We start from the raw sequence: 12416 nt of genomic DNA on the forward strand, positions 1-12416 counted from the left end.
CAGTGATTGTCACAGACTCACCCAGAATGGAAAGACGCAAACACACACAGGCATGAATTAAACATTAGGGATGCACACAGAGTTAACTGTGAAGCATGTGTTAGTAGATTTTTACTTTTTGTTCCTGAAAACAGCTGATACAAAAAAAATGCACGATTTATTGTAAAGTTTTATTGTAAAATTACGTTATTCTGCAGTATTGTGTAATAAACTGAAGCTAAAATATCTGCTCTTAAAGAGTGGATTTGTTTTTCAGTCTCGAGCTTGCACTAGCTTAAGTTGACAAACAAGTCTTGGTATGTACAGTAATATGCGGCGCTGCAAAAGTTAAATATATTCAGAATTGTCTCACGGCTCTAATCAGCTTCATTCTCACATGCAGCAGGGAGCTGTTTTCAGTGAAAAGGAGCTGATAAACACATCATTCACTGCTGAACCTGCTCAGCATCAAATGCTACTAGTAGTAAATACTGTGTAGTGGGACATTTATTATAGCAGCAGAACTTGGTAGAGGCTAAAACGCATTGAAATTAATAAATATTTAAGTCACAATGACGTGACGTGCTGGTTGAGGCCTGTCTGCTCCTGTGCAAAGAGTAACATATTAGCCCAGCAGAACACTAAGCTCTCAGACCGCAGGTCTCTCTGTTCTCCTCTTGCCCCAGCTGGTCGAGGCAGATGGCTGCCCACCCTGAGCCTGGTTCTGTTGGAGGTTTCCTCTGTTGAGGGGAGTTTTTCCTCTCCACCGTCACCATGTGTGTGCTCATTGGGGGATTTGTTGTTGTTTTTTCTTTATAACTCTGGGAGGTCTTGACCTTCTAGCTACTGTAACTCTCAACGACCTGGAGATGATTGCTGCTGTCATTTGGCACTATAAAATGAATAAAATAGAAGTGGCCAAAACAGTCATTTAGTGCTGCTGCTGCTCTTTTTGTGTAAATGTTAATGGTCAGAAATTGTTCGTATTGATGCTTTAGACAGACATCAGCACTGGCACCATTCTCATGGAGTACTAAATCAGCAGCACGGTCCTAGTTGTTGTTATAAATTGCTGCACTGCAATAGCAGCAGTCCATGTTGTTAGCCTGGAATAATCGGTTTCTCTGTAATTTAATACTTTCATAGATGGCAACTGATGAAATATAGCTAAGACAGAGCAAGCAAAGTGTGTTACATGAGCCCTGGGTGGCGATTTGTTGCCTAATGAAGCCATTAACCTCACACTACCAAATTTGATTCTGGCAAAATAATGGCTTCATTAGAGGAAAAAATTGCAGCCCCGTAAGGAAGAATTTCAATGCACACGTGTTTGTGGTGCATATTATCTCACCACCCAAGAGGAGGCTCACAGTAACAAGCACAAATCTTAGTTTCTGCTAATTACGAAACATGAATGAACATGTAGCTGAAAACAATGTTAAAGAGCAGCTGTTTCAAATAATCATCCATGTTTTATTGAGAGAGGATTAATCCCATCATTCATAATGATTCATGCTTTTTAAAGTCATGTTCATTACCGTGTTATCTGCAGAGAAAACTGCATCAGATACAGCTGTGGAACTGCTGTGTGTTGTGGTTCGAAAAGCAATAAGCGATAGCATCAACTGTTATTCATCTTCTCCTCTCTTCCTCCTCATATGCATGACTGATCAGTCAACTCATTATAATTAAGAGGTGTTAATTAGCAAGAGCCCAAGCTGGCCTTTGCATCCCAATGACAGCTCGCCACAGAAAAACACGTTACCACCAGAGTCCCCGCTCGGCTCAGCCAGAGGTGGCGAGGTGAGAGGGCGCCGCCTCCTTCCCTCCCTCCTTTTCTTGCACAGGTCAAGAGTTTCTCAAGTAAATTACAGGCAGTGACTTTTGTTTGTATCTCCCAGCTCGTTGCTGCGGTTCTCTAAGGTTCTCACCTCGGTTTAATTCATCATTCATTAAATTACAGAGAGCCATTAGTGTCAAGATTGGGAACTTGCAAATTCTTTGTGGCATCTCGCTTAGCATATAAAGCAGAGCGTGCCGGCTTTTATGCCCAGCTAAATATTGATGACAGCCCTTGTTACCGTTGATGGATGAGCGTCATAATTAGATGGTGCCACTGCTTTCGACTATTAATGAGGAGTGTGAATCAAGTCCTCCCCCTCGCACTGCTGATTTTTGAGGCGTCTCATACTTTCCAGACAGAGGGGCGACCTGTACACAATGGTTCTTCTGCAGGAGGCATGAATAAACATCATGGTGGTCTCTGTTGCTGGAAACAATAACCCTCGAGTCGCTATTGTCACTGGTGTACTTTTCCAACACTTCATCAGAGTAATTAAGGCCAATTAAGAGACCTCATCTTTCATAAATAACCTCTCTAATAATGATGGAGTAATTAATGGAAAATGATTTGGAGGTTAAGGAATGAAATCTGATTGTACTTTCTGTTAACAGGCAAGAACACACATCTTCAAGGTGACTGAAAGGGGATTCAGAAAGTTCCCTTAATGCAAGCAGCTCACGCGTGTTTACAGAAAGTCAAAGTGAAACTTCCTGCTTCTGTCACTTCTGAATGAAGTAAGAAAACTTTACAACATAAGGGGTTTCACCCTGTTTGCTGTGGACCACGAGTGAATTTCCTGGCTGCTAAGAAATGCTCCTCATTTCATAACCAATAATACAACTCCAATCACTCACTTAAGCTTATTTGACTTAAATAACAAAGCTCAAAATCCTTTTTCGTCTGGATATGTCATAATTTCGCAGTCACGCTCCCATTTGAAGACTCAGCAGTCAGTTTGTCAGCTTTGTAGCGCACCATCCTCTGCGCTCTTCACGAATCCTGCAGCTGTTCACATCTGATAACTCCTGTTTGGTCAATCAGTTTGTTGTTGTTTGTTTGTTTTTGCTTTTGAAACCTGCCTTTTTGACAAATGCACAGCAACAAATTGCATTGTTCTTTCAGCCCAGACTCAGTTTTACTCTATTTAACGTCTCCTCTCAAATTTTCAGTCTTATTCTAGTGTCAGATTTTAGCAAAAAAAAAAATAGTGCCGTCAAAAATAACATTAGAAATGTCCAAACTGCTCATGTACTTAAATAGGTTGCTATGAAACCACACCATGGCTGTCACACACCTATGATCCACACTGAAAGGATGGAAGTGATGCTGGAGACTCAGCGGGTGTAAGAGAGAAGGTTTTTGATGCCTGCACTATGTAAGACTGGGTTTTTTCGAGCATCAACTAGACAGCAAAAGCGCATGTGATTACTGCCAATTGTATAGTGTTGTGACAGGAAATTATTTTAAAGCATCAGTGGAAGGCAACAAAATGTGGGCCACTGAGATGAAGCATCTTAACCTATTTCCTCCCTTGACCTGGACAGACGCTTGACTTCTTTTTCAACAAGTTTTACAACATACTGATTATGATAATGAAGATCACCTGTTTGAATTACTACGACCACCAGAGGTCGCCAAAAAAATAAAACGTGCCTATCGATCATAACAAACTGCAGGCTTTTAAAGTTTTTTTGTTTGTTAGGTTTTTGTTTTTTTATTGACAGGAACGTTATGTTTCAACTCCCAGCTGTCAGTAAAGTCATTATGATTCAATAAAGCCTTTGTAAACAACATATAAACTCTTTGCAAACAACAAGTTTATTTTTGATAGCTTTGAATGTCAGTCTGCCAGCTTCCTAGATTTTAGATAGTAGGAGCTGATGAATACATGAAATGCATCATCAGCATAAAAATAAAGTGCAATGGTTTGGTTCATTCTTATATAAACACTGTAGTAAAGAAAAGAGGGCCAGGATTGTTGATTATCACCTTTTATGACAAGGATGCAAAATTAGAGCCTGAAGTCTTGTACAGAGTTAGATGCATATATGCATATGTATAGCTTAGAGGTTATAGATTTGATGTTAAATAAAAAAGGAACCAGAAATCCCGTCCTTGATCATTTAAGGAACAGTAATGAAGTGTTGTTCCACATATTACAAACATCTTCCCTGCTAAGGGGAAACCACACTTGCTGCTGATTGGATTAAAACAAAGACCACAGGTGAGACAGATCCCCAGGCAGCCTTAAACCTGAGGGTTTGCTTCATATTCAATCCTTAAAGCGAGATTAATATTAATGTTTGCTCCATTAAAAGTCTTCCTTGCAGTCTCAAATCTCAACACACTAAAGTGGGAACCATTTCTTCTCTACTGGGAACAATTTCATTCATTTTAATGACATTTTAGAATTGCCACTGGTCTGTTGTTGCAGTCCGAATTTTAGGTCACAGCTAAAGGCTGGAGGGATGAAATATTTAGCCAGCACTGCTTTTGCTTTACTCTGTGTTGCATTACTTATTCATTCTGGCCCAAAATGTTTCTATGACTTACAATCTGCACAGAAGACAGTAACCTCCCAAAGGGCCAAAACATATTGTGGGTTGGAGAAGCCTACTCTTTCTGCGTGGCTCTATTCACTAGAGATATCCTGCAGTTATTCTTTGCCAAACTTTGTTTATACATAATGAATTATGCTATATCTCTATCAGGAATTAGCATTTACCAAGCTCGAGCAACTTGTTTCATGTTGTGCCACATGGATACAGAGCTGGAGAAGCAGAAGGAACACTAAGTGTAAGTACTTAAGAAAGTAAGTGGTAAGTAGTTGGTTGGTATGTTACAATTATCCATACTTCAGTTTTAAACCATGTTAGTGGTGTTTCTCTGGACTTCTAATAATTCATTAATACTTCTTTGTTGTTCTAATACATTGCATTGTCTTCAAACACATTTGCTAGTGCAAATTAGTTTCACATAAACGTAAATGGAATAAATGTCACTCGACAGTGTAGGCGTATGTTCTAATGCCAGATTCTTCTTTGGCAGACAGTGAGGGAAAGTAAGCCACACTGTTGTCCCTCTGTCTATACAGTAAGCTTACATTCTTCTTTCACATAAAAATAGACACGTCGCATACTGCAGTTAGATCAGCGAATGCCATCGACACACTGTGATCCTGCTTCGTTGCCATCATCCAGTCACTGTGGACGAGATGACGACCTGAAAGTGCCTGCAAGAACGCTTTAGCTAGCTTGCAACACAGGGAGAAGTTGATAGGACGTAATAGCGTTGGTGACGACAGTTCATTACCACCCTGCTGATGGGGAAAGAAATTCTCAAATTGTACACAGTGATACATCCTTATTTGCAAGCTTGGCATTATGCACAGTACAGAGCTGCTTTTATTCCATCAGACATCCAGATGAAACTGCATGTTTTACAGGCACAGAAAAGAATACCAGAGACAGGGCATGTCTGATTGAATGCTAAAGGACATTAATAGGAATTCATACTTGACAAGTGTGAGCTGCAGTTGTAATACTTAATTTAAAACCATGTGTCAATGCCGTTCTAGCACCATTCTATTGTGAAATAAAGTACCAGATGAACTACTTTCAATAGTGTCACAGAGATCTCTTCCTTTTTTAACAAGAGCACATTCATTTAATAAGAGCACCGCTTTTATGGCAGGAGCACCGACTTGCTGTGGCACTGTCACATCTGTGTTGGAGGTGTTGCAATTTGCAACATAAGGCATAAGAGTCTCATGGAGCTGGATGACTGGTAAAAGTTCTCTGTGTTCTGATGTCGGTGCTCCTGGCGGATAATGAGAAGGAGGATATAAAAAGCGAGAGAAGCAGACTTGAATGTAAGACAGTGAATATATTCAATGACATAAAGGTGAGGGATTATGAAAAGGCTTCTTATAGATAGACACAGATCATAAATTAGGTGTTTACTTGTTATGAAGGGTGTACTTCTGATCCAGGGATGGCTTAAATCATTATTTTTTTTCCCCTTCTTTCTCCTACCAGCAACACAACAGACTAATCAAATAGGTCGAATAACAACGCTGTGTCTGCACAACATAAAGCAGACAGGTCATGAAGAAAGCAGCAGAGATGCCTGAGTGCAAATAAAAGCCGTCAACTACTTCGGTTAATATTGATCTCTTAAATGGCAAGCTGTATTGATGTGGTATAAGTGGTGCGGTAATAATTTGAACGTCTGTCTCTTTGTGTCTGTGGGTATGTCCGTAATGTCATGTAATGGTTTGATGGTTCGCTATAAAAACCTTTATCCAGAATACTTTATCCAATTCATTCTACAGTCTGATGGTCTTTCAAATGTATTCAGGAAAAAAGTCAACTTTAACGTCCAGTCACACAGCTTTAAATTCTGTTCAGGGCCCAGTTAAAAGTGAGCAAGAGCTCGACGTTACACTGTTGAGTTAATAGACTTAACAATCTATATTCCACATAAATATTGCAGCACAGCTCATCAAGATGACAAAACATAATTTCTCAAAAACAAAGTAGAGATGATTACAGTTTATGCATCCTCTAATGTCTACCTGTGCTTAGCTTGTTCGTACCGTTAACCACCCCTAAACACAAAGTACTTCTGAGGCTGATGGAAACCTAATCAGGTTTATTTGGTTTATCCCCATTAGCTGCTACCTGCCTACGTAATGGCTACTCTTCCTGGCAAATGTCATATCAGAGCACAAACTACAATTTCTACAGTAATAAAAAAAACATCTGCTTTCCAGACATAATATCTTAGTGCGTACTACTTTCAGTTCATTGTGCCATTAAGTATTTCTTAAAGGACTTTTTAAAACTAATTCTACTTGTGTAAACACGTGTAATATTGTGTAATATTCGTTGGCAAACCACTCCAAGCTTTCATTTCATCCTGCATCAGAGAAGTGCTTCTGTACAAAACTGTTGTTTACCGTGCGGACCGAACTTTTAAATAGTTATAAAGAGCTAAGAATTGAGCAGTTTTTCAACCACTGAATCAGTTTTCAATTTGCTTTTAGGCTGCACAATGGTAATAGGTATGAGCACTTATTTTTCTTCCTGCTCTTCCCTTGAATGAGTTCCGGCACATTTTAGATTTGCCCATCACTCAGTAATTGCCTAAGATCCACTTGACCTTTAGATGGAATAACTCCAAGTTATCTGCCTTCACTTTGCGTTTTAGACTTGTATTAATGAACTCAGAAAGCCCTTTGCCTTCTATCTAAATGTCATCGGACATCATGAAAGACTGGGGAAATTCCACACCACGTGTCAGGAATTATAAAACAACTTTTTGTTTTTGTTTGTGTGTGTGTGTGTGTGTTTCCTAAATTGTGATGAAACTGACTTATCTTTGGAGGATAGTTTGGCACAGCCTGCTGGAGACATAAGCCAACTAAGCTGCTGTTCAGGCCCAGCATGCAAATTACAATTTGAACTCCCCTTGGCTTCCTCTGTTCATTTTTGGGCCTATTTCCAGGACAAGGATTAGGGCCCGCACTACAATAAAGTGGCTTTTAAAACCAGATTAACGGAAATTGGCTTTCTGAGATATTGTTTAGAGTAGCGCTGAGTTTTAGCTTAGACTTAAATAAACTGTACTAATTTACTGAAGGATGACAAAAATGACTTCATTAAAATAACTCCAGGTTATTTCATACCTGCTGTATAAACTTGCATTGTGGTTAATAACTGCAAACTAGTACCACCATCTGACACAACCTTTTCACATAATTAATATTATGTAATATTGAAATTTATTCAATAGTCACATATAATTTCCATTATTCAAGTACTTGAAATAAGTTGAATTCAATTCAGTTAAGCCAGAAGGTTTTCAAACTGTGACAAGTGTCTCAGCAAAATTCCCTTCTCATCTCACATGCCATTTTCTTCTGCATTAAAAGAAGCATGCCTTCCATGAATTTGAACTTTGACCTTTGGAAAATCATTGGCATTCGAGTGACTTCATATCCATAGATCGCCAAGTGTCAGGTCTCATGAGGTCACCGTCTGTGTTAAGGATGAAAGAGCAGATGCCTCCCCTTTGCACTTTTCTTGCTGGTTCTCTGGCAGATGAAGAATGAAACATGGCTTTCTTATTGAATAACAGCATCGATGCTTGTGGCTAAGTGTGCTTCTGATCTTTCAAATTAAACTGATGGATCATGACAGCACGTGGCAAAACGGATTTAGGATGTCAGGGTAGAGGCAAGGCATGGCCATCAAATGAACCGTTTCCATAACAAATGTGACGGAAAACTCATAAAATTATGATAATGCTTTGGTAGTGTAATAAAATCTGTATATATATCAAATCACCTTTTGTATTGCTATGCTTCGGTGTGGGCTGCTGGTAACTACAGAAGACTGGAATAGGAGTGATTGTGCTTTAACAACATTGCATATAGATAGATTTGACTTTTTCTTGAGGAAAGAAAGTGATAAAAAATGAATATATGCAATGCAAATCATATAAAAATGGCAGCATTTATTTTTGTCTTGGTACCTGAGCTACAAGCTCTCTGAGGGCTGCTTGACCTGGAAGATACGACGGGCTTTCATATTGTTTTTTTTTTGTTTTTTTTGTGACAGCACTTATATGAAGCGCGTGTCAGATAAAGGTGTATGTATACACTATGTGCAATGGTTGTGTGTCTTTCATCTGCAGATGAAGAGGAAAAAAAGAAAGAGGGCAAATTCAAAGAAAGCAAGATAGCAAATTAAGTAGATTAGCAATGAAACCCACAGTTAATGCTTCATCTGAGGTCTTAACACATCCTTAAATTCACCCTGATAACATCACTAACAGCCCCGCATCACATATGGTTAAAGTTTCAGGAGATCTAGCCACAAAATGCCTACAAGGAAAATTGTAACTAGTAAACAGTAACAAGAAACCATAAACCTTCCATATTGTTTCAAATGGCAAGAACAGAGCACTTTGTCTGGTTACAGAACAGAATAGACAGAACAATGATGGAAAATATTTCCCTTCATCTGTGTCATGTCATTAAAGGCAAATGAAATATATCTCATTTGATTGGCCCTGGGATGTTGACATGAGAGTTTGCGCACCTTTGAAATTATATTTCTCTGCAGGGAGCCTCAGAACAAGCCAGATTTCTTTCCTGTAATATCATAAAAAGAAAGGAATAGCAACACATCTGATATTGACAGGGGAAGCTGCGGCTGGATTTAAGGAAATGTCAGGGATGTCAGGAATCAAACACACTCCTTTGTGCATTGAAAAAGACAGGATTTGGCTTGAAAGCGTAATATTCTTGTATTGTGAACTCTTGATCTCTTACAAAAATCTGTTCCTGTCTCATGTGAAGGAGCTGCGGCAACAGTTCACACACACAGCAGTTCATGACAGTTCACACACTTTTCAGTGAAACTAAATGAACAGATTCCGCCTTTAGAATCTGTCCATTTCGTTTGATTGGTGGTAGCAAGGGTGGTTTTGGTTCCAAGACTAGCACGCATGATTGGGCATGAGCTGAAGCTGATTTGGTTATATGGGAATATATTTACAGAAATAACAAAAGATTCATTGAGGTTCAATAAAGAGCTGCTGACCAGGTCGGGGTATGAAAGACAATTAGCTTGTTATTAGAAGCATAGATATGTACCATCGACTTTATGACCTACCCATGCACAACCACATGGTAAACAGACAAATCAGTGTGTGTAGCTGGTAAATGGAGACAAATATCTAGCAGTGAAAGAGTTCATACACGTGAATGGAGAAGCATGCCTGAACATTACTGTGTACAATTATATATTGGGGGGAATTATATGTGTTATTGCTGTTTTTAAGTGATTCGCCCTCCTGGGGTTTGTCCCTGTGTGTCCAAACTGTATAAAGCAAGTTATTCTACACATTGGACCAATGTAATGTAAAAGCATATTTAAATCTTTTCAAAAAGCATGTGAGTGCATCCACTCACTGTAGTGAATGCAGTTTGTCATAGTAATAATAATTTAAGATTAAAAAACAAAGTAATAGCACCAACATTTAGGTGCATCCTAGTGCTCATAGTCTTCTTTCAAACTGAGGTTGAAATTACCGGCTTTATCTCCTATAAAGCGTTTACGTAACACTGAAAGTACGACTGTTTTATCTTACCCATCTGCAATGAGCTTTATAAGCACTTTTCACTGAAATTAGAAAGAAAACTCAGGAACACCTTTGGACCTGTGTGTGTAAGCTGAGACCGCCTTATTTTGAAAAGGTATTTAGAGAAAAGAAAACAACAAGGTTTCAGGAAGACAACTCTCCGTGGATATGGATTATCAGTGCTGTCTAATAGTCGATCTGCTTCACTATTGGATATTCATACACAACAACTGCAAACATAAAGGAGCTTGTTGGGCACTCTTTTCCTGGTTACATCGATCGAGAATGTGTGACTTGGAGCGTGTGGGTGTTGGTTGGCCATTAGAGGAGAATGTGTGTGCATTATAGCCTTGGCAAGTACAACAAAACCTGAGGGGAAACAAGCAAATGCTCTCGCCTTTCTCCAACCTCTATCCGATTAAAGGGAACGAAAAATCCATGAGCGCTCATTAGATGGGTTTACAGGTGGCTAATGAGCTGATATTTAAAACTTGTCACTTGTCTCTCTCTCCATCTTTCTTAGTCTCTCTCCTTCTTTCTCTCTTTTTCTTTCCTGTCTTTGGCTGCCCTCCAGAACGCACCACCAGTGGGTCTACTGGGGTGCCAGTATTGCTCTGGATCAGCAAAATGTCAGCCAAGAACACACACATGGGATCCTGATTGCAAATCCCCAAAGCTTGTTCCCATCAAGTGAAAGAACACATTTAACACGGACAACCTTAATTTGATCCTGTAATATAGGTTCGTAATAGCGTATATGACTTGAATTAACTATTGTTCTGTCTGTAATTATGCACATGATAGCTGTTTAAACCCATATGGCTTCAGGCTGCAGTGAAAAGTTAAGACTTTTCCTCATTAAAAATCACCTCACTGTTTTTAGCCACTGTGTGATAAAAAAAAAAAGGGCAATTCCACGTCGCAGTCGATGCTTCGTCTTTCATAGCAGTCGCTGCTCCGTGGGCAAAAGCTGCGTCAGGTAGATTGCCTGTGGCCCATAACCACTCTAGTTGCAGTGCAAGAAATATTACCTCAGTAATCTGCAGCAAGAGGCATTTCAGCAGGAAATGGGTCCCTGTGCTGGGCTGTATATATGGCCGGGGCTGAGTCGAGCTCATAATTCAATTCGGTCGTTGGCACTTTTCATCCCTTTTCTGCTGGGCCTGGATACTGGCTAAATGACAGTGAAAGCCACAATGGCACTTCCACCATTGCTTTACGACTGGCAGACACCCTGGGGCACCATGACTGGAGTGCTAAGTGAGAACATGGCTGCCAATCACTTGATATTAATCTCTCTGTGATGAGGAGAGGCAGCCGACATGAGTGGAGAAACCGGGGGTGGGGAGAGGACCCAGCTGGTGCAAGGCCAACAGAAATTAGCTGTGTGTCTGCTCGGAGCATTGAAGTGCCTCACACTCACCTACACACAAAAGTGAAGGTCAGTTGTGCACAGCCTTTTCTCCACACATGGCAAAACATAAAATTTCAAAGCATCTCACCTGATGAACTGACTGTGTCCTCACTTCCTATTTAATACTACTCATAGTGCACTTTATTTACTGTTGACCATTGTATGAACGTTTAAATTCTGGGAGTGTACACTGATCAGCCACAACATTAAAACCACCAGAGGGTTTTAATGTTTGTCGGACAGGGGTTAGCATCCTGGCTAATGTCAACAGGTGTTGGAGCTCACAGATTGCTGAGTGTGGGGTTGTGTAGACGCAGACAGAGTTGCCGTTCTTTTCCTACGTATGCAGTACACCAACAATGACAAATTACATTCAATTACATTATTTACTCCTTTTTAGATCATTCTTTGCAGAGATAGGTTTTAGGTATGTAAACAATGTCTGTGTTATTTTGGTAAGAAAAACAATCAATTTGCTTAATTTAAAGGTAAATTTGCAAACATTAAATTATTTTGTGCCCTTTAAGTTAGTTTCTATGCACTCATACAGCTTAAACTTCATCAGGATCATCACGATCAGGGCTATAAATAGGAGTGTGAAAATATTTAAGACATGAATCCTAATTCCTGCAGCACAACCCTAATATGTGTACTAGTCATCATATTACTCAAAGTCTCTCGAGTGTCTTTCATTTTGTCACACTTATTCATTAATTCCACTAATTCTCACAAATGTATAGAATTTATGTTCATCTCTCAGCCATGTGCCTGCAAAGCTGTTTCCAACAGATCACCGCACTGCCAGGAACATGATTCAGACTATGAAATACCAAATTGATGTAGTGTTTAGTTAAAGAATAAATATGTCTGCTTAAGGATTAAAAGTATCTTCACTGTGCATCACTTGTGTGTAGGTGTAGAAAGTAAACCGTTCCCAAGGTGATTAAAATCTCCACATTCGCAGACACAGAATGAAAAGATGCTATGACTCTCTTCAAATGCCACAACATTAATACAGTCATTGATTAA

Source organism: Anabas testudineus, chromosome 21 (genome assembly GCF_900324465.2).
Source record: "Anabas testudineus chromosome 21, fAnaTes1.2, whole genome shotgun sequence".
In the NCBI taxonomy this organism is placed as follows: domain Eukaryota; kingdom Metazoa; phylum Chordata; class Actinopteri; order Anabantiformes; family Anabantidae; genus Anabas; species Anabas testudineus.